This window comes from Vombatus ursinus, unplaced genomic scaffold (assembly GCF_900497805.2).
Source record: "Vombatus ursinus unplaced genomic scaffold, bare-nosed wombat genome assembly UNPS02014775.1, whole genome shotgun sequence".
In the NCBI taxonomy this organism is placed as follows: domain Eukaryota; kingdom Metazoa; phylum Chordata; class Mammalia; order Diprotodontia; family Vombatidae; genus Vombatus; species Vombatus ursinus.
The window spans coordinates 14,528,041-14,550,570 of NW_020954553.1; the positions used below are offsets into that span (position 1 = coordinate 14,528,041).

The 22,530-nt window shown below is 39.3% G+C and overlaps 1 protein-coding gene across 1 annotated transcript in view; it reads left to right on the top strand.

Moving 5' to 3' along the window:
* KIAA0319L (KIAA0319 like) overlaps positions 1-22,530 on the top strand; it is an 85,988-nt gene that overhangs the window by 3,630 nt on the left and 59,828 nt on the right. The window lies entirely within an intron of this gene.

Here is a 22,530-nt window from a genome sequence, read left to right on the forward strand (position 1 = left end):
CTTAGATTGATTTTAAAGGATGGCTGGGTTGGAGAGTGAAAAGAGAAATGTTTTTCTAGATAATAAGAAAGTAACCTGAGCCCAAGGGGTATTATTTAGTTTTTTGCTTGCCTAAGAAACAAATTTAATTCTTGCTTAGTTAGGTAAATTGGCTTTATTATTTTAAGATGGTTACCAAACACAATTCTTTTCTCAGTCAATCAGTCAATTAGCATTTATTAAGAGCATACTATGTACTAAGTGCATGAGACACAAAGGCAAAAAACCAAATAATCCCTACATTCAGAGAGTCTAATGGGGGATACAACATGCAAAAAAGCCATGTACCAACAAGATATATACAGGATCAATTAGAGGTGGTCTCAGAGGGAAGGCACGAAGATTAAGGAAGATTAGAAAAGGCTTCTTGCAGAAGATGAGACTTCAGCTGAGACTTGAAGGAGGTCAGGGAAGCCAGAGATGGAGAGGGAGAGTTTTCAGGCAGAGGAAGGGGTGAGAGGATGTCAGTGAAAATACTGAATTAGGAGGTGGAGTGTCTTGTGCAAGGAAGGGCAAGGAGGCCTATAGTGAAGAGTACTTGGAGAGGAGTAAGGAGTAAGAAGACTGGAAAGGAAGAAAGGGCTGGAGTTATGGAGGACTTTGAAATCCAAACAGATTGTCTGTTACCAGAGTAATGCATCCTTTGGCTTTTGCATAGAAAGGTTGCCTTACTGAAGGTTTCATAAGGTGTGCTTACTTCCTGAATATCATTTCACCAGTTGATCATTTCCTCCTGGCAAACAATACAAAGGAGGCTTAGTTTCAGAGGAGAATACTATTCCTTTCTTTCTGGTGTTTATTTTATTGACAGTGTTCTGCTGGAATGGATGAAATGGAGAAGTTGAGAAAGAAACTTTAGCTTTGAAAAACTCTGCCTGTCTACTGACCCAAATTTGGCCTTCTGAAGTTGGAGAGCAGTGCTGGGGTGTTAATACAAGAATCTACAACAATTGGCGTTTATTTTTAATACTATAATTGTAGAGGTTTCTGTTACATTTTTTAAGGGAAATGTTGGTGGTTATGGTGATAATGAGAAACAAATAATTACCGTATTTAACAATTTTAATAACATCAGCCTTCTGTTTGTTGATGCTTGCATAATTATAGTGGAGAAAATTTTAATTGACATAAACCTGACCTAAACAAACTTTTCCTCTAGTTGATGCTTTGCTGGGATAGCAGACTATTTCCAGGCTTTCATGAGAATATTTAAATTAAATGAGTAATAATTTAGCACAAAAGAAAATCTTATTTCCTCAAACTATGCTAGATCGTATATTTTCAAAGAAATTTGGAAATAGATGGAGTACTAGGAAGTTAAAAGAAGCTCTTCTCTGTATTTCACAGTCTAGCACTCGATGACATATGGTGGTGTACTTTGAGGATCACATTAGATAACAGGTTAAACACTTTGCTAATATTAAAGGGCTATATAAATTTATGAGGCCTTGAGGTGGCACAGTGTATGCTGGGCAAGTCACAAGATATGAGTTGAAAATCTGCCTCAAACACTTCCTGTCTGTGTGACACTGGTAAAGTTATTTAACCTCTGCTGCCTCAGATGTAAAATGAGGATAATAATAGCACTCGTCTCCCAGGGTGGTAGTGAGTATCAAATAAGATCATATTTATAAAGTGATTAGCACAGTGCCTTTGGGTTATACATTTAGTAGTGATGCCACTGGGTCACAGGGTTCTGCATTTTTAAAAATGTTACAATGGACCTCTTTTTTTGCATATCACTATTGGCCACCCCTCCCACTGATGCCCTCTCCCCCCATTAAAAACCAAAAGGGTGGGAGGAGGAGGTGGGGGGACCTTTGTTACAAATAAATGTAGCTTTACAAAAATGAATGTACATATGTCCAAAGATACATGTCTCTGCTCCATCAGCTCTCTGTCAGAAGGTTAGGTAATAGGCTTCATTCATCACAGGTCCTCTGGAGACATGGGTTGGTCATTGCATTGATCAAAGTTCTTAAGTCTTTCAAAGTTGTTTTTCTTTACAGTGTCCTTTTCCTTGTATAAATTGTTTTCCTTGTTTTGATCACTTCACTCTATATCAGGTCATACTACCCAGGATTCTCTGAAATCATTTTCTTCATCATTTCCTTTCTAGGTTTTGCTGGACTCCTATATTTATATTTCAGAATCTCTACTCAGCTCTGGTTTTTTCATAAGAAATGCTTGAAAGTCTTTTATTCCATTAAGGGTCCATTTTTTTTTCCCCATGTAGGATTATATTCGATTTTGCAGAATAAGTTATTCATGGTTGTGAGCCTTTTTTTTTCCCCTTTGGCCGCTTCTTTAAATACTGTATTTTCTTCCAATTAAAGTAAAAGCTGCCAGATCTTCTGTGAACCTAAAGGTAGTAAAATAAAATAAAGTAAAATGACTTCTTTCTGGATGTTTGCAATATTTTTTCTTTGATATAACAGCTTTGGATTTTGACTTTGACATTCCTGGGACTTTTCCTTTGTGAGTTTTGGGGGGTTTTTTGGTCCCCTGGAGGTGATCAGTGGATTGTTTCTGTCTTTACTCTGACCTCTGGGTCTAATGAATCTATGCAACTCTTACTTACAATTTCTTAGTACTGAGGCTTTTTAATTTTTTTTTAAATCAAGGTTTTCAGTGAGTCCAGTCATCCCTCTTTGACCAGTTTCCCAAGTTGGTTGTTTTTGTTATCACATATCTTATATTTTCTTGTGTTTTTTTCCATTTTGGTTTTGTTGCAGTATTTCTTAATAATCATTGACTTCAGTTTGCTCTATTCTGATATTTCTTGGGTAAGATCTGCCACTTTCTCTTCTAAAGTTATATAGTCTTTTAATTTTTTAATTTTTTCCTCAAGGACTTTTATTTAATTTCTTTTCTTGCTTTATTTCTTCTGGGTACTCATGTAAGCCTTGTAGAAAATGCCATTTTTTTCTTTGAGTCTCTGCAGTTATTACAGAGTTACATGTTTCTTCTTTGGGGGAATATCTAGATTTGCAATGATTTTTGACACTGGTTGGTGTTTTTGATTTGCTCCCCTCTCCGTATTTGTTTCCTGCCTCAGAGTTTTGTGTCAGGACCATACATGTATGCCTGCTGCTGAGCTTTTGGATGGGGTACTTGGCCAAGCTTGGTCTTGCTCTGGGTCCCCTAGGTTCTTGTCCTGATCTCCACATCCCAGGATTGGGCCTCCCCTGAGTCTGAGGTTCAGTGTTGGATCTTCACAGTGCCCTCTGATATCTGGGGAAGGAGTGTAAGGGACATCAGAGCCACTGGGCCTGGACTGTCCTGTCCTGTCCTGTAATAAGTGAGTGCTGCAGGTGTCTGCTGCCTTTGCACTCTTTTACTTTCATGCTCTTCACCCTAGAACTTGCTGAATTCTCCCTGGGATTTTCTCAGGGGAAACTTCTACTCTTGCTTGCTCTGGACACGGAGACTTGAAGGCTACACACGACCTGGCTCTGGTTACACTGGGCAGATGCTGGCCATGACTTTGCTTATTGGCTCCTTTTCATATTACTGTAGTCTTCTGGCCAACTTTTTGTTTTTCTTTTTTTTTTTTTCCAGCTCTAGGATGGAAAAAGTCACTGCAGTTTTTTATTGAATTTTATTCTGAGGGGAACTTCAGGGTTTTGCAGGAGTAGATATTTGGAAGTTGGGTGGTCTGCCTCCTGTTTAGGCAGCCATTTTGGCTAGATATTCTGGATAATTGTAGGAAATGTGGAGAAGGAATTCTTCTTCTGGTCTGAATTGGATTAGATAACTTCTTCCAGCTCTGAAATTCCAGGGTCCCGGAGCAGCTTGGTGGTGAAATGAATAGAGCACCAGCCCTGGAGTCAGGAGGACCTGAGTTCAAATCCAGCCTCAGACACTTGTCACTAGTTGAGTGACCCTGCACAAGTTACTTAATCCCATTTCCTCGAGAGAAAAAAAAAAAAGGAGAAGAAGAAATTCCAAGGTTCTTCAGGGAGTCAGTCAGTGTCAGAGTGTGAACCCAAGTCTAAAGGCCAGTGCTTTTTTTTTTTTTTTTTGGCTTTTTTTGGTGGGTCAATTGGGGTTAAGTGACTTGCCCAGGGTCACACAGCTAGTAAGTGTCAAATGTCTGAGGCTGGATTTGAACTCAGGTCCTCCTGACTCCAAGACCAGAGCTTTATCCACTGTGCCACCTAGCTGCCCTTAGGCCAGTGATTTTTTAACACTACTGGAGGTCTTCATGTAACTCCTGGGGGACCCAGGTGGCATTTACCTCATTATTTTCTTTCTTAGAGTTGACTGCCTCTCCCAGAACACTTGTTCAAGACTATAGCTGATATTATATGGTATTTGAAAGTTTAGAAAATGCTTTCAAGACAGAATCTCATATTAGAGATGCTCAGCTGAAGTAGTATTGAAACAAGGTATGGAGACTCAGTTCTCTGAATAAATGTTAGATCAGTCCTTTAAATGCATTTGGTCCAGTCGAAGGCTGTATTGTGCCATTTTCCCCTTGTTAAAAGTTCTGTTCTGAATGTTTAGAGTGATTCAAATTATGCACCATTTTTGAAAGCTAACGAAGAGATTGGCAGCCATCCTGCTATTTTTATTGCTAGTCACCCCTCTGAGCAGTTTCCCTGGTACCTTTTCTTAAGGCAGCAGCCACTGGTGTAGAGATAATGGGTTTCTTTTCACTGGTGACTCTGGGAATCTATACTAAAGTTGCCTCTTTAAAGGGATTAATTAAAGTTACAATTGGTCTGATAAGAGTCTCCACTTGAATTTGGTTCATGAATTCCCCATTTTCCTTTTTTTTCTCCAGCTTTTCATTAAATTGGGGATAGAAACAGGACTTGTGACTTCATTTGTATAGAGAATTCTCAAGTGAGGAAATTCCCTTTTCCAATGTGATTGGGCGCTTTCTCTGCAACTCGTAGTCTTAAAGAATTGCCTAAAACATTAAAAGGCTGTGACTTGGCTAGGGTCACAAAACCTATTTGTGTCAGAGGCAGGATTTGAACACAGGTTTTCTTAGCTTCAAGGCTGGCTCGTTATCCACTTGCCACAGACCTAGGCAGTTCAGTGATTCAGAAATTGTTTCAGTTTCAAGTTTCTAAATTTTTTCTTCTTGCTAGGAATTGTTTCTGAGCTGATCTGTTTGCAGAGCCTTTATTCTAACCCAAGCTCACTGTTTATAAATCCAGAGCCCTTAGCTTAGTCCTTGCCCTCACAAATTTTACTGCTCATAATGAGCAGTACAAGACAGACTATAATTTAGTAGTACATTGTGTGGTACAGATGCTAAGTGAATGTCATAGGAGTGCAGAGGAGGGAGGAGAGAGAGAACATTTAGAGTGGAGTCAAGCAGAGCCTCACAAAAAAGCTGGACTGAGAGCATATCTAATTTACAGATGAAATAGAGTGAAGTGATTGAGTAATAACCAATTTAGTAAAAGTTCCTTGAGAAACACCTCAAGATGGTGGAATAATTAATAGAGTGCCCACTCTGTAGTCAGAAAGACTCATCTTCCTGAGTGCAAATGTGGTCTCAGTTACTTACCAGCTGTGTGACTCTGGGCAAGTCACTTAACTCTGTTTGCCTCAGTTTCCTCATCTATAAAATGAGCTGAAGAAGGAAATGGCAAACCACCCCAGTATCTTTGTCAAGAAAACCCCAAATGGGGTCACAAAGAGTTGGACACGACTGAAAAGCTAATGAACAACAACAAAGTGTTTATGTAGTGCCTAATCCATGATGGACAAGTCATAGTAAGTGCTAAACAAATATCTCATTTGAGCTTCATAACAACCTTAGAAAGTAGATGCTATTATTATTCCCATTTTACAGTTGAGGAAACTGAGGCAAACAGTGGTTAAGTGGGTAGTGACTTACCCACAGTCACATAGCTAGTGAGTGTCTGAGGCTGGATTTGAACTGAGGTCTTAATAGAGGCCTGGAGTTATCCGTTGAGACACCTTGCTGTTTCCACATGTATCATTATATTGGAATGTCTGAATCTGTATCTATAGCATGCCTACCAGGATACAACCTGTTGCTAAAAAATTTCCCATTCATAAAAGCCTCCATGATTCAAAGAAAATTGTTCTTTCTCGTAGTCAAAGTTACCATTTTTTGTTCTCTTACTTTCTACCGTAGAGAATTAAGCCATTGGAAACCATTGGAACCATTGGAAAGAAGGAGGCATCAACCTTTCTGAATCTTTTGTTCTGATAGAGATTATATTATTTGTGGTCTTCAGCCCATCCTGGCACTCATTTAATAAATATTTATTGAGCTCCTTCTACTCACATTATTGTGGAGGATACAAAGATTAATAAATACATTGTCCTTGCATTCAAGGAGCAGATGTTAGACTGTACAAAATTAAATACAAGATAGAATATGATAAATGCAGTGAGAGGTACAAGCAAAATGCTATAGAACTACAAAGGAAGAAGAGATTACTTCTGGCTGGTAGAGAGAGGAAGAAGGGGGTGGGGGGGCCACAGAAGATTTTATGGAAGATGTGATATTTGAGCTGGATTTTGACTAAGCAGTTGGACAGCCAGATTTGGAGTGGGGAGTAGGGGTTGGGGAAGGTAATGACATTCCAGGTGGAAGGAATGAAGAACCCAGGCATAGATAGAGAATATTGAGAAGTCCAGTTTGGCTGGTATGTATATGTGAAGAGAATATCATTTCTAGGAGATAAACCTGGGGAAAAAATTTCAGGAACCGAGGATAGTCTTTTTTTCCTACTGATAAGGTGCTGTGTTTCAGAAGTGCATCCATTTTGTTCCACCAGTAAAAAGAGCATCTCCAGGTGACATTTTATCTGTATTATTTCCCTCTTTTATGTGTCCACTAGGCACCTGATTAAGAGTGCAGTAGATAGATGACTAATGGGATGTATTATAGCTGTGAGCCTTGAGCAGCAGCTTTCTCCTGCCAAAGTGTCCTATTTTCTCGACTACATTGCAGTAGAAGAAAGTGATAAATTATTAATTCTAAATCTCTCTCTCTCTAGATTGTTCGAATAATGATTTGAGTGCATGGTAGCTGGGGGAAAAATACTGGGTAAAGTTCTCTGGCTGTTAACAAAAATCATCACTGTGTTACTGTAACCTTTTGGATTCTGAAATCCAGCTAGCTTTGAACAAGGCTGTGGGATTATGTTATCCCACAATTTCAATGAACTGTGCAAATTTTCAGTGTTTGGGTAAGGAGGGGGAGGATGGGGAAAGGTTGAGGCTGGGTTCGGGGTGAGGGGGCTGGGGAACATGGAATCCACTTGAAGGGGCAGACTATTGAGATTTCTTAAAGCAAACCAGAAGCCCTGGAAGGCTGCCTTCTTCACTAAAACCAAATCACTGTCTCTTGTTGAAGCACTCTTCAAAAAAGCTGATCCTGTTATCCTGTTAAGTTCTTTATGTAGTTACTGTGGAAAATTATAATTTGGGTTTGGTTTTAATTTTTGGCCTTATGAGATACTGTTCAGACATGTACTTGTTTCTTTCTTTGGGCCATAGTGATAATGGGTGAGAGAAATAGTATAATTGAGTGGCAAATCCGATTCAGTTTTGGCACTGCTTCAAATTGATAATCCTTGATAGTTCCTCAGGAGAGGATGTAATAAGTTAGCAGTGGAGTTTGTTCAGTCAGACTGAAATCTAAGGATTCAATCAGAGTTTTTGGCCTACTATACTACATCTCCTAAACAGAATCGGGATAGAGCACTAGGAGTTCAAATCCGGCCTCAGACACTAGCTGTGTGATCCTGGGCAAGTCACTTAACCCTGTTTGCCTCACTTTCTTCATCTATAAAATGAGCTGGAGAAGAAAATAGCAAATCACTCCAATATCTTTGCCAAAAAAAAAAACCAACAACAACAACCAGAAAGGGGCCTTGAAGAGTCAGACACAACTAAAAAATGACTAAACACAAATAGAATCACTTCTCATGGCAGGGCATGGGGTGGAGCTGGCTGAGTGTTATTCTCACTAATAACCTTCAGGAGGTATATGGTTACTATCTGTACCTATATTTGAAAATGACTAATTAGAGAGTTGGGGATGAAGTAGTAAACAGCTTTGCATTTCAAGACCCTGAATTTGAATTCTCATTGGTCCTTCAATTGTAAGTTTTATGGAAAAGTAATTCCTGTTAAATAGGGTCTGCTGATGTTTTTGTTCCGGTTAGTACTGGATATCAGAAAGAAAAAAAAAAGAATTAATGTGCAGCACTTGTTCACCAAGTGAACTGAAAACCGTCTTGCTCCTTACCAAGAAGATTCTGGTTTTAGCAGATTCTTAGGCCTTGCTAATCTCTCATCCTGGTCTGTCGATTGGAATCACAGTCCCCACACTCTAAAGTGTAATCAGGTCAAATGTGCCCTTGAGGCAGGCAGCCTGCTTATTTGCCCGGTCTGGGCAAGTAGGCTTCTACTAATACGGCCTGACGGGGATGAAGCCGGTTAAAGCCCATGCCTTGGCCTCACTTCAGTGTTTCAGCATTTTCTGTAAATAGAATATGTCACTAGGGAGAATGATTGCTGTCTGGTGGCTTTTCTCTCCTTCTCCCAAAGGAGCTCTGTCCAGAGTGCTTCCTGTGTGACCATCAAACCAGCTGTCGGCTGTGCTGATTGTAATACTTTTCTCAGACCTGATCTGCTCATTTATGATCTGTGGGCATTTTATTTATGTGGAGCAGAGCTCATCTTTGGAAGTAGATAAAAGAGGGCTATGTGTGAGATATATGGAATGTACATGAAAGGACAGACTACGAAGATTCATTCAAACCACAAGATACCATTTAGACATGATAGGACAGAAGCTTTAGAGCTGGAAGGGGGACCTTGGAGGCCTTCGAGTTCAATTCATTCGTTTTATGGAGGAGAAACTGAGGCCCAGAAAGGTTACATGACTTGTCCAAGGTAACACAACTTGCAGCATTAGCTGCGTATTTTTGGAATACTATCTTATTTCCAAATTGAATTTACTTTTGGTTATCTCTTGGTTTTAAATAAATAAATGATTGCTTTTATTTTCAGGTAATTACTGGTAATTACCAGTGATTACTATTAAGCTGCAGAGTAGCAGGTTTCTCTTGATTTTGGTTTAACCACTCTTGGCCTGAGGCAACAAGTCCAACTTTGAATGTCAGATTCAGCCCAAAAATTAAAAAAAAAAAAGTTTTGTCTTCACTGGAAATGACTCTTCTGTGTGATTTCATGAGGTTGATCTGAGTCAGCTGGAGGCTTATGGGAGTGGGCAGGAGGTAATGAGTGAGTCTTAATCAGAAGCAATGAAATGAAGTAACCTCAGACAAAAGGGCAAGGAACCTGGCTTCTTTTAGAAAGTCTGAATAATCTGCATCCTGCTGGGTATGTCTGTGGCACTTGGCCCTTGGCAAGATAGCCCCATGTACTGAAGCTCAGTGCCAAGAGTTCCCTTTGCCACTTCTGTGTCCCACTTCATTTGGCTCTAAGTACTTGGGTTTTTAGAATTGCTCCCAGCCTTGCTCCCCAGCGTGCTTATGGAAGCTGCATCCTGGCATTCCTTTCTAGGAAGAGTTCAGATAATGCAGTGGATTTCAGTGTCCCTCCTTCCTTTTAACTATTGAAGTTGAGGGTCCAACCTCTGAGGTTTTGATTAGTAAGACCACAAGCAGAATTTTAGCTCTTTTGAGGCAGTAATGAAAATCCCTCATCTCTTTTATTTAAGATTTGCTTTTCTTTTTAACAAACCTAACCTCCCTCCCCAAGCTGTCCTGATCGAGCTGTTTCACCCCCACTCTGGGTATTTCATGTGGGGGCTGCAACTCTGGCAGCATGGAAACTCACTTTTTCTGGTATAGAAAGAAAGCAAGGATGGAGGATCCAAACTTTGGAGCATGTGTTTCCAGGGTTTTCCCATGGTGTGTTGTGTTTGTGTGTGTGTGTGTGTGTGTGTGTGTGTGTGTGTGTGTGTGTGATATTACACTGTCTAGGGATTAATGCTGCTTAGGAAGCAACAGATGTGAGCCTTATTCCTACTATATAGGTTGGGGAGGACAGGAATGCCAGTTTCCCTGTGGTTGCAGAGAAAGCCCATCCTTCCTGTTCAGGAGTTTTCTTTTCTCTATAATTTTGCAAGACCAGTTAGGATGTAATTTTCATTGTCTATTTCTGAAGATAGAATGTGAAAATTATAAGCAGCCTAAAAGTGCAGGTGTGAGAAAAGAGATACCAGTTATTTATGTATTATCAGTTATTTGTTGACCTAATAACAATAATTGAGAGATCTTTTGCCTTCCTAGTTAATGCATCCAAGGCATAACCAGTCAATAAACATGAAGCATCTACTGTGCACAAGGCACTGTGATAAGCTCCAGGGATACAGAATAGAGACAGAAGACAATCTCTGCCCTCAAAGAACTTACAGTCTAATGGGGGGAGACACCAAGCAAACAAATATGTAGGAACAAGCCATATGTAGAATAAATAGGAAATAATTAACAGAGGGAAGGCACTAGAATTAAGAGAGATTGGGAGAGGAGTCTTGTAAAAGTTGAGACTTTAGTTGAGACTTGAAGAGAACCAGGAGGGAGAGATAAGAGTTGTTGGGGAGGAGGGGAGGAAGAACATTCCAGGTATGAAAGAGAACCGGAGAAAATGCCCAGAGCCAGGTGATAGAATGTCTTGTTGATGGAGCAGCCGTGAGACCAGTATTTTTGGATTGAAGACTGGAAGGTGGAAGGGGATAGAGATAGCTTATAAATGACTTTGAATGCCAAACAGATTTTAAAAAATTTGATCCTAGAGGTAATAGGAAATTACAGGAGTTTATTAAAAGGGGGGGTGATATGGTCAGACCTGTACTTTAGGGAAATCACTTTGGCAGCTGAATGGAGGTTGGATTGGAATGGGGAAAGACTTATGGCAGGCAGAGCCACCAAAAGGCTATCGCAGTAGTCCAAGTATAAGGTGATGAGGACCTGCACCAAGGTGGTACAGGGGAGAATATCAGAGTAGAGAAGTGGGTATATTCTAGAAATCTTGCAAAAGTGAAATCAATAGGTATTAGTAACAGATTGGATATGGGGGTGGAAGAGTAAATGATTATAAGGAGTCAAGGATGACACCTAAGTTGTAAATCTGAGGGATGGGGAAGATGGTGGTGCCCTCATTACTAGTAGGGAAATTTGAAAGGAGAGAGGATTTAGGGGAAAAGATGAGTTCAGTTTTGAACATATTGAGTTTAAGATATATACTGGACATCCAGTAGGACATGTATGAAAGTCAGTTGGAGATGAGAGATTGGAGGTTAGCAGAGAAGTTGAGGTAGGATAGTAGATTTGAAAATTATTAACACAAAGATGGTAATGAAATTAATGGAACCTGATAAGATCACCAAGTGGTATAGAGGGAGAAGAGAAGAGGACCCATGATAGAACCCTGTGGACACCTACAGTTAGAGGGTGTGATCTGCAGAGGGATCCAGCAAAGAAGACAGAGGAGCAGTCTGATAGGTAGCCTCTGTTTGAAGACCTCCGAGGAGGGGAAGTCCACCATCTCTCGAGGCTGTCCATTCCATGTTTGGAGAGCTCTAATTGTTAGTAAGTTTTTCCTGACATTAGGCCTAAATTTATCCCTTTGCAGCTTCCATCCATTGCTCTGGGTTCTGCCTCCCTGGGACAAATGGAACAATTCTAGTCCCTCCTCCATATGGCTGTCCATCAAATACTTAAAGACTACTGTCTTGTCTCCCCGAGGCCCTGTGATGAACATTTGGATAGACATAGACAAGAGCATCCTTAGGAACTACTGAGTCAAAGGGATTCCAGATCCATTTGAGTGGAGATGGTTTGTAGAAAACACTAGACTTTGAGTCAATTCAGTTCCTCTGGGAAGGATATCAAGTCTAGATAACACATCATCCCTGCCCTCCTGTACAGGATTTACTACCTATGTGGTCTTGACTTCTCTGAGCCTCCTTTCCTCATGTAATAATAATAAAGATTACTCTGTCCACTGCCTGTGTTGTAAAAATAATTTTGAAGCTCAAGTGAAGTGATATTTCCAAAGCATTTTGTAAATTTAAAATGGCATATTGTTGTTAATCATTATTTGGACTTTGAGCAGAATATTCTCCCTGACGCTGGGAAACGCCTTTCAGTGTAGGCCTTTCTATTTTGTGCCTCACTTAATGTTGATACTCAAAAGGTTAATATTCTCTGTTGCATTTATTTATTGGGGGGGACTGCTGACTTGCCTATGGTCATACAGCTAGCAATTGTCTGAGGCTGGATTTGAACTCAGGTCCTCCCGACTCCAGGGCCAGTGCACTGTCCACTGCACCACCTATCTTCCCCTTCTCTTGCATTTATTGTTGAACCTAGTGTGATCTTAATATGTGTGGAGGAGTGGTAGCAGCTAGGTGGCAGACTCAAATCCAAGTGACACTGGGCAAGTCACTTAACCCCATTGCCTAGCCAAAAAAAAAAGTATGTGTGGAGGAGAGCCTTTGACTTCATTTTACTCTATGGTATCAAATGCTTTTTTTTTTTTGGGGGGGTCATATGAAGTCAAAGTAGAAGGTGGAAGGTGAATTCCCTATAGATGGCAAGGTTCCCTAGGTTTTCCTACTTATGAATAACATCATGCTTATTACGTTGAGTCCTAGAACACTGATGTTGCCTTCTCAGTGAGATCCAATCACTCAAAAGATTGTATAGCAGTTCCCACAGAGAGAACAGAATGGTTAAAGAATGCACATTTCTTATGTGTATGCATTTATATGGGCCGATCATTGAGTTAATTCATCAACATACATATCTTGAACAGGCACTGGATATTGACAGTGAGTTGGCCCCAAAATTTAATAGGTGGAAGAGGTTGGGTGGTATCACTTCTGGAAATTAGTATCTTATCCAAGCTTCTCTTTGCTGCAAAAATCTGTCTTTTAAAATCCCTGATTATGCTGTCTAATCAACATTTCTGGGAACCCAAAAGAGAATGGACGGACCCAAGGTAGTGAGTATAAGAAAGCATATTGCCAACTATTTGCGTGCAAGAAATGGTGTAAAAAATATTATCAGGAACAAGATTTGGGGTAGATCTTCAATGGAGAAATGGACCAGAAGTACAAAGGGTGCAGAGGAATGGGTGAGTAGTGATCTGCATTTGTGGAGATAGTACCCAAATTGATGATTTCATTTCATTATTTGTAGTGATAATCCTGTTACCATACCCATTGATCCCTGGCAATCTGTATCTGTAATTTGTATCTGTAAATTTACAATTACAAAAATTACAAATTTACAATCTGTAAATTTACAAATACCCTGTATTACAGTAGGTGCCTAATAAATGTTTGTTCGATTGAAAATAGGAGTTCCACCAGACATGCCTTCATGTTCTTACTAAAAAAACCTAAAAACTTCTGAAGCTATATAGCATTTTGTATCTATGTATTCTTGCAGTTTTATAATCTTTTGATTATATTTATTTAAACACTTATTCCTAGTACTGGCCTATAAATGCCTTTATTGCAAAGATTAGGGTTCCTCTTTTTATCCACTGATTTCTAGGATAAAGCCCCATAAAGAATAGAAGCCCAAAAATACAGAACTGAAAAAACCTTAACACAGGACAATGTTCTGATCCAGGGTTTGGGCACTGAATTTCTAAAGCCTTCCATTCCATTGGTGTGACTGATGAATGTGAATAATCCTCTGATTTACTGAATTCTGAGGGAGCAGTTGGTTTGTCTCTTACCAATGAAACCCAGAAGTTTTGTGTTAGGGCAGTTGCCACATCTATGGTGGCTGCTGACACTATTCTAGTGCTTTTCTTTTCCAGTAACATTGTTAAAAACATCCTGCTGTACAGGCTAAGGCTTCTCTCTTGCCACTTGATAGCTTTGCTTTCTAAAGTACAGAAAGGGTATTACATTGAAGGAGTGTAGGCATATTCATTCTGTTTTTGGAGGAGTGCCTCTCTCTGCTGACAGCATTCTCTAGAGCATTTCAGTCATAAGGTGGTGGGAGAGACAACCAAACAAGGAGATTCTAAGTACATCATATGCAGCAATGCAATCTCTTATTCATTTTTTTTTTAAAGCACATAGTTTAATCATTTGCTTCAAATTAGCCTTTAAATGTTTTACAGGCCTGCTGGCTTGGTTGTTTCTGAGCAGGTGACTCTATGGTAGAAGAGCTATTTCTAGCACAATACTAATGTTTGGTTTAATGGTCCCATTTATAACTTGAGTGTAAAAACTAGTTTGGGGTTAAAATTTGACAGATGGGGTCTTTTGGAACTTAATAACAACAATATGTAATTAAAGTGAAAATTTGATTTAATGACATAACTCAGGAATAGAATGTAAACATTGGGATCCTGTTGGGATATTTGCTATACTCTTACTCAAGGGGGAACAGGTAAATTTTTTAAAAATGTTTTTTGTTTTGTTTTGTTTTGTTTTTTGGTGAGGCAATTGGGGTTAAGTGACTTGCCCAGAATTACACAGCTAGTGAGTGTTATGTGTCTGAGGTCACATTTGAACTCAGGTCCTCCTGACTCCAGGGCCACTGCACCACCTAGCTGCCCCTTTAAAAATGTTTTTTATCCTTACATCCCAAAAGAAATGGTAAGATGATGGAGATTTGAGAAGGCCTAAATGATCTCTCAGGTGTTTTCTCCTTTAATGTTCTGTGTTTTAAGTCTTTATTGATTACTTCTTCTACCACCATTCCCCATTGTTGGAAAGCCATTTTCCATAACTCCTTTGACCAGAAAGTGAAATGAGATGGCTCCCAGGTGATACAATGGCCTTTCCTATAAGGTGTAGAGTATAGCTTATCCTGGAGAGGTCTGAAAGATATCTATCCTAGAAGATGCACTACTATAGGAAAAGAAAAGTAAATAGAAACAAAGAGACAAAGAACTCTGATAGAGATTTAGCGGGAGTAACAGAAAAGTTTTTACATTTACTTGGCAAATTATTGTGACATTTTATGCATTAAAATGCATTTATTTTAATGTTAATACTTGCCAAGCCAATTTAATTCATTTTTTTTTGATATTTTAATATTAAGTATAGAATAATTAAAAAAAATAAAGAAAAATAAGGGAGTGAATAGTCTCATGTTTGATCCAACTGGGAAGGAAGTTGAAGTTTGGAAAGAGGTTTGATTTGGAAATTTAGTCAGTCACAAACATTTATTAAATTCATACTATGTGCCAAGCATTGTGTAAAGATAGTGCTGCTTTAGTTAGGAATAAGTCAGTGATAGCATACTAGTTTAGAAGCCAAAAGGCTAGGTTCTAGTCTCTACCACTTCTAATTAATTAGCCATTTCTGATCTTTATGACTATGAGTAAATCACTTAATCTTTTCGAGCTTCCATGTTCTCATGTAAAAATGGTATAATAAATACTCTCTTTTAAACCTTCCATATTCTGGCTTCCAATCTTACCATTCAACTGAAACTGCTCTCTCTGTAGTTACTAGTGTTCTCTTCACTGCCAAATCTAATAGTCCCTTCTTAGCCCTCATTCTTTGTGACCTCTCTGCAGCATTTGATACTGTTGACCATCTCCTGCATATTCTTCATTTTCTGAATTTTTGTAACACTTTTCTCTTCCTTCTTTTCCTACTTGTCTGACAGTTCCTTCTTAGTCTCTTGCAGGATCTTTACCCATATCATGCCCAGTAACTGTAGGTGTGCCCCAAGGCTCTGTCCTGTGCTCTCTTTTCTTTTCCGTCTATTCTTTCTTTCCTTCTGCCCACATCAGCTCCCATGAGTTCAATTATCGCCTGTATGCAAATAATTTCCATATTTCTGTATGAGCCCTAGACTCTTTACTGACTGAGCTCTAGTCTCATGTTACTAAATGCCTATTGGACATTTTCAATTGGATATCCCATGGGCATCTCAAATTCAACATGTCCAAAATAGAATTTACATTTTCTGTCTAACCTATCTGTCTTAAAATTTCTCTATTACTTTTGAGGGCACTTACCATCTTTCCAGCAAATAGGTGGAGCAGTGGATGGAGTGCTGGGCCTGAAGTCAGGAAGGCTTATCTTCCTGAGTTCAAATCCGGCTTCAGACATTTATTAGCTGTGTGACCCTGGGCAAGTCACTTAACCCGGGTTACCCCATTTTCCTTATCTGTAAAATGAGCTGGAGAAGGAAATGGCAAAGCCCTCTGATGTCTTTGCCAAGAAAAACCTAAATGGGGTCACAAAGAGTCCAACACAATTGAAACAGCTCAACAATAGCAACAGCTATCTCTCCAGTTTCCCAGGTTTGCAACTTCAGTGTCATTCTTGACTCTTCACTCTCATCAGTTGTCAAATCTTGTTTCTTTTTCTTTCTTGCTTCTGTGTCTCTGTTAACACAGATTCCACCCTCCTTCAGGCCCTCCTACCTGGACTATTGCAATAGCTTTCTAATTGGTATTCCTTCCTAAAGTCTCCAATCCATCAGCCACAATTCTCCTAAAACAGAGATCTTGCCTTTTTTTGTATCATGGACCTGTATGGCAGTCTGTTGAAGACTATGGACTTCCTTCTCAAAATTCTGTTTTATTTAATCATTCATAATGGAAGGAAATGCTAAAATTCATTAAAAGTTAATAAAAATTAAGATGTAATTTTTTCCCCATACACGTTTATTTACCCCCTGAATTAAGGGAAGTCCATGAACTTATCCACAGACCCCTTGACAGGGGAAGGGTCTGTGGACCTTCGGTTAAGAACTCCTGTCCTAAAACCTAAGTCTGACTATATCACCTCCAAACTCCAGTGAGTCCCTTTTAGCAGTATCAATATCAATGTCTTTGTTTGGCATTTCAAACTCTTCATGAACTGATCCTTTCTTTATAATCTTCCTATGCATTACTTCCCTCTGTGCACTCTGCAGTCTAGCCAGACTGGCTCACTTTCTCTCTGCCTTATGCATTTCTTTTCCCATATTTGTGCCTTTGTACTGGTTTTCCTCCTTGACTGGTATGCTCTGTCTCTTTACTTCTGCCGCTTAGAGTTCCTGGTTTCCATTGAGACTCAGTTGCAGTGCCACTTTGGATAAGAGGCTTTTCTCAGTCTACCATCATCTGGTGCCTTGGCTCTAAGGTTTCTTTCAGTCTACTCTGTATGTATCTGGTCTATGCTTATTTATGTACCTGCTGTCTCCCTCATTAGAATGGAAGCTCCTTGTAGGCAGAGACTATTTCCCTGGCAAAAAGTAAGTGCTTAATAAATGTTTACTGATTGATTGTTAAGTACCTTCTGTATGCCAAGCGTTGTGCTAGGGATTGGGAATACAGAGGAAGAAATAAAACAGCACCTACCTTCAGGGAGTTTACATTTTATTGAGGAAGATGTGTTACATAAAAGTATGTACAAAATAAATAGTTGTAATAATACTAGCTCTGCATACCCCACAGTGTTTTTGTGAAGATCAGATAAAATAAACATGGGTGGCAACTGGGTGTAGTGGATTGAGGAACAGACTTAAGGGGCAGGAGGAATCTAAGTTTTAATGCTGAGACTCCAAGCAAGTTACCTTATTGCTCTGGGCTTCAGATCCTTCCTTTGTAAAATGAGGGTAACGTGTAATACCTACTTCACAGGATTGTTATGAACCACGCATGCAATAAAATGTGTTACATGTGTTATAAAATTTAAATTGCTCTGCAAATGTCAGGTATTATTATGTTTACCTAATATACAGCATATCCCGGAAGTCTTAGTATAATTTTCATCTTAAAACTTTTAAACTGCACTAAGACTTTTGAGACATAGTTACTTAGTAAGTGTTGAATAAGCAGATTTATTTGAATATTGGATTTAGGTGTTTCCATTTCACTGTACTGTGTTCTTCCGCTCATTGATGAGTATTTCTGTCTGTTATTTTCCTAAGAAGCAGGAGTGTTTTTCTTCTCTACTCTTCCTTTTTTCAATCCAAAGAAATGAAATAATATATTTAAGTTTACCTTGATGAGTCTGACACAAAATGCTGAAAGCCAAGAAATTTCAAGTTGAATTTTTTCTGTTTTATTTTTAAGTCATTATTTCACTATTGTTTGAATTAAGACCATTTGTTGATATCAGTTTGGAATTTCTTCTAGAATCCTTTGGGGGGAAAAAAAAACTGGTGCTCAAATTCTGAAGATCCTGTGGATTTTTTTTCCCCTTCCTGGAAGATGACCTTCAGTAGTAACTTCTTCAGTGATAGCTGTGGTACATCAGTGAACAAAGTAAACTCAAATGTAAACAAAAGCAGAAGAATCAGGGAGATAGCTGATTTTTTTCCCCGTAACTTGAAACATACATACATACATACATACATACATACATACACACACACACATACACACATATATTCCTAGATAGAGTGATAGATATAGACACACATATATTACCTTTTTTTTTTTTTAAGCTTTTCTTCTCTTGTGTATCTGGGGTTATGGTGAGGTTGCTCCTATTTTGCAGTTTACCCAAGTTATCAAAGGTTTGTAATAGACTCTCCTGGTAAAGGGACTGTTTCAGCCAGATTGACGACTCTTAACTGAACTCTCCATGATTGCGATATATTTCCTCATCCTATTCAGTCGTGGGTATGGAAGTATTTTATATTGACTTGTGTCTCTTTTCCATTAATTTGACTCCAAACTTCACTGGAATTACGTGGACACATTAAATATAACTGTAACCATTGTCACACTTATATAGAAACTTTATGGTTATAATGTGCTTTCATTTATATTATATTATTTGATCCTCCCAATAGTCAATCAGCCAGTAAACATTTAAGCCTTTAATATTTTCCAGGCCCTGTGCTAAGCACTGGGGATACAAAGAGAAAAGCCAGGTCCCTGCTCTCAAGAAGCTTATTCTTTGCTGGAAGAGACAACATACAAGCAACTATGTACAAACAAGGTCAGGATAAATTGGAGCTAATAACAGAGAGAAGACATTAGAATTAGGGGGAATTGGGAATGGCCAGCTTCCTATAAAAGAAAAACCCTGTGAAGTAGGTAGTAAAAGTATCTCCATTTCACTGATGAGGGGATATATATTACACACACACACACACACACACACACACACAGAGACATATACGCACACGGCCTCAGGCTCTCCCCAGTGCTTCAGTCCTGCACCGTCAGTTGCCTATTTAACATTTTTAACCAGATATCCCAAAGACATCTGGTACTCAACATGTCTAAAACTGAACTCATTTTCTTTCCCCCAAAACCTCCTTTCTTCCAGACTTTCCTATTTCTGCCAATGGCACCAACATCCTTCTAGTCTCCCAGATTTGTAATCAGCACTATCCTAGAATCCTCATTCTCCCTCATGCCACATACTCAATTTATCACCAAATCTTGTCTTTCCATCTCCATATTTCTTGTATTTGACCCCTTTTCTCCACTCACACAGCTACTGTCTTAGTTCAGACCTTCATCACCTCTTGCCTAGATTATTGTAGTAGCCGTCTAATTGACTACCCGCCTTAAATCTCCCCACCCTTCCAGTCCATCCTACACACCACTGCCATCCTAATTTTCCTTAAGATCCTGGGTCATCTCCAGTCATCTTGACTTTTGTCTTGCCATTGGACTCTGATAACTCTGGAGGAGAGTTCATTTGCACACTGCACAGTTCTATCTCACTTAAGTACAGATGTGACCATGTTAATTCCCTTACTCAGATCAACTCCAGTGGCTTCCTACTGACATTTATGATAAACTATAAACTCTATTTAGTGTTTAAAGCTCTACACAGCCTGACCCCCACCTTGGTTTTCCTCCCCTTAGAAAATTCTGAAGAAGCCAAAGTGGCCTTTTCTCTGCTCTTCTCATGGCTTCTCCTTTTTAGCATCTGGGCTTTTGCCCTTGCATTCCTATAAGCCTGGAATGGATCCCATCCTTCCTTCTCCCCTCAGAGCCACTCCTTCCTTTAAGATGAAGCTTGTTCACTCTCTTGATCCCCTCCATTAGGAGTACCTTCCCTCCATAACTCCTTAATATCAGACTACTTTGTATTGATTTGTGTTTATGTATTTTTTCTTTCTTTTCTTTCTTTCTTTTTTTTTTTTTTTTTGGCAAGGCAGTTGGGGTTAAGTGACTTGCCCAGGGTCACACAGCTAGTTAGTATCATATGTCTGAGGCTGCATTTGAACTCAGGTCCTCCTGACTCCATGGCTGGTGCTGTATCCACTGCACCACCTAGCTGCCCCTATGCACTTTATTTTTATGCTGTATATATTTTAATATGTACTTGTTATCTCCTTGTTAGTAGCAATTGTTTTATTCTTTGTATCTCCAGCACTGTGCCTGATATACATTAGGTCCTTAATAAATGCACATTGGTTGGTTGATTGAGGAATCTGAAACTCAGAGAAATGAGTTACTTGCCCAGGGTCACACAAGAAAGAAGCCAAAAAGTAGTTGGGATTTGTACCCAGGGGATTAAAAATAACTGTAAAGAATAGGAAAATTGGCACTGTGGACAAAAAGTCATTTGGTTCCTACTAACTTTTAAACAAACAAGCTGACTGAAACACTTAACAAATGATGTACTTAACCCATGTGGTATTGAACAAAGCCAGGCACCCAGAGAGGAAAGGCAATGAATAGGAATTGTTTTCTTTTCAAAGAACTGCTTTACCTGATAGCTGCTACCTTTTATTTCCAACCTGTGCCTGTACAGGGAAAAGTGTTGGGCTTTTTGAAAAGGACAAGGGCATTCCTAAACCCTGGCCTTTTCCAAGCTGCACAGTACATGACTCTGCTTCTTAATAGACTTTGTCTCCTCCTGCTGCCTTGCTTTTTGAAATTCTCCACTGGTAAAGAACAATAGTAGGGAGAGAGTGGAGGGAGGAAGGTGGTACCATCTTGGTATTTGTGGCTATATGAGTGACCAGCTTATTTACAGTGAAGAGGAGGGGGTAACTTTGGAGTTGTTTGGTTTGGAACTTGTACCTATGCGTTTTCGCTTATGGAATTGATGTTATACTACCTGTTTAATTTTAATGTGGAAATGATTCAGTTTCTAACTCACTACCAGACCACTCACATTTATGATTGGTACAAGAAAACAAGGTAGCTTTAATCAGATGCCTGGTAGCATCAATGAGGAATTTTGTTTATTTAGATTTTACTTTTTGTACCACCCAAGAGACCATAACTCATCATAGGTCTAAGTGGACATGAGAAAGTCTGAGGACCTCAGACGTTTTTGAGAATTACTTAGGAGATAGAAATGTGGCCAAATTGTGAGACTTTAAAGGCAATGTGTAAAAATTAGATACAAGTGCTACCTGTAAATCCCTTAAAATCACTGAACTGTTTTCTAGCAGAAATTTGTTTATATGGAGAGGAGCTCTCAGCTGTTCTTTTCTTTCATAGGTGAAACTGATAGGGGTAGTCACTGTCCTTCCATTACTACCTCAGTTCTTTCACCACTGGACAGTATGATCTTCCCTGAACCTTTGCCAATATTGCTCTAAGATGGCAGCCGTGCCCTCCCTTCCTCCTGCTTCATTTGCCAACCACCTCTGTTTCCAAGTTTGCCTGAAAAATCAGACTTGTTATCCAAGATGTAAGAGTGCCAAAGACAACAGCACTGTCACTAAACATTTTCCAAGTTAAGCATAACTTTCTAAAAGGATTTGATGCATTCCCATTCTCACAGTTAATCTAGTCTTCTATAGACTTTTGGATGACTCTGACACCCCGGTACATAGAAATATGAAACCTGATCTAGATTCTGCTTCATATTTATTGGGATCTGCCTTGGATTTCTTAAGAGAGATACTAAAAACAGATGCCAGGACTTTGTGGCTTCATGGCTTCAGTGTCATGTACCTCCATTTAATTAAAAAAAAAAAGTGAGGCCCTAAATAAAAGGACCAAATCTATCTTTTCTTTGTTTTCCAACCTCTTCATCCTTTCCCCAGCAACAAAAAGTACCTGATTTTCCAAAAATGTTGCGCAGCTTGAGATTGTGCCAGATTGAAACCCTGCTTTGTAGATAATTGTCCTTTTGCTTTTGAGATTTAATGTCGTTTTGGTTTAGACCCTGGGAGTCTGCCAGACTGATGAGGAGCTGGCCTAAAAGAGTTTTAACTGAGGCTATATTTTTCTGCATTTGCACGCATCCATCCCACCTACCCGCCAAGTGATTGCTAGAGCCTGGTATTGATGGTGCCCCTACATGCATGCTTCTTTCTCTCATCAGTTCTTATTTCAGTTCTAGAATAATTGAAACTCCTTACATTTGTGTGGTACTGAGTGGTCTAAAGTACATTTGATCCTTAAAACAGCTCTGTGATGTATGTATGTGGGCAGATATTATTGCCCCTCTTGTACAGATAAGAGCAATGAAGTGACTTGCCCAAAGTGACACAATAGTAAATGGCAGAACTGGATCTCAAGTTCTCTGACTCCGGTATCAGTGTTCTTTTTACTACACCAGAAAAGAAGACTAAGTGGAAATATGATAGCTTGTCATGGAGGGCTGTCATG